The sequence below is a fragment of the Arachis duranensis genome, chromosome 9 (genome assembly GCF_000817695.3).
Source record: "Arachis duranensis cultivar V14167 chromosome 9, aradu.V14167.gnm2.J7QH, whole genome shotgun sequence".
Lineage (NCBI taxonomy): Eukaryota > Viridiplantae > Streptophyta > Magnoliopsida > Fabales > Fabaceae > Arachis > Arachis duranensis.
The window spans coordinates 92,121,028-92,122,409 of record NC_029780.3 but is presented as its reverse complement, the minus strand read 5'-3'; positions in this window follow the sequence as shown (position 1 = coordinate 92,122,409).

Genomic DNA, 1,382 nt, shown 5'->3' with positions numbered 1-1,382 from the left:
GTGAATTGGCATATTGATCATTTAAGAAAGGCGTTTGTTACCATGAGAAAGAAGGGATTAAAAATGAATTATTTAAAATGTGCTTTTGGTGTATCGGCTGGAAACTTTTTGGGTTTTGTTGTTCATAAAATAGGAATTGCAATCGATAAAAATAAGGCGGTTGCAATATTGCCATTATCTGCGCCAAAATCGAAGAAAGAAGTGCAATCTTTCTTAGGAAATGTGAACTATCTTTGAAGGTTTATTTCGAATCTTTCCAATCGTACCCGAGTATTTGCACCTTTGGTGAAACTAAAGAATGACTCACAGTTCAAATGGACGAATGAGCATCAATTAGCATTAGATTCAATTAAAGATTATTTGTCTAAGGCTCTGATTATGGCGAATGTTTGTTTGCATGAGCCCTTGAAATTATACAATACAGCATCTAAAAGCACAATTGGGTGCATGTTAGCCCAAGATGATGAGAATGGGAATAAGCAGGCTGTTTATTACCTTAGCCGAGTTCTAACTGATACCGAAACAAGGTATTCCCCGATAGAGAAATTATGTTTATCTTTATATTATGCCTATATGAAACTTAACTGTTATATGGTGGCTAAATCGGTGAAGGTTATAGCACAAACTGATCTCATTAAATATATGTTAAGTTTCCTAATGTTACGGGGACGTCTAAGAAAATGGATGCTGGCATTAACTGAGTTTGATTTACAATACATCCCAGCCAAGGCTGTAAAAGGTCAGGTCATTACAGATTTTCTTGTGGATAATTCGAATAATCTGAATGACCAAGGAGCAAATGTAATTGATATTTAGGTCGATTATTAGAAGTTATATTTTGATGGATCGAATCATAAAGATGGCGCGGGAGTTGGAATTCTTATTATCTTACCAGAAGGGATTCTATCAGAATTCTTGTTTGAATTAAAATATCTGGTGCACGAAATTGCAATCACACTTTTTTGCAACCCCGCACAACTAACCAACAAGTGCACTGGGTCGTCCAAGTAATACCTTACGTGAGTAAGGGTTGATCCCACGGAGATTGTCGGCTTGAAGCAAGCTATGGTTATCTTGTAAATCTTAGTCAGGATATCAATAATTATCAAGGTTGATTGTGAAAAGTAAAAGAACATGAAATAAGTACTTGTTTTGCAGTAATGGGGAACAGGTTGAGGTTTTGGAGATGCTCCATCTTCTGAATCTCTGCTTTTCTACTGTCTTCTTCTTCAAGCACGCAAGGTTCCTTCCATGGCAAGCTGTATGCAAGGGTTTCACCGTTGTCAGTGGCTACCTCCCATCCTCTCAGTGGAAATGTTCAACGCACCCTGTCACGGCACGGCTATCCATCTGTCGGTTCTCAATCAGGCCGGAATAGAATC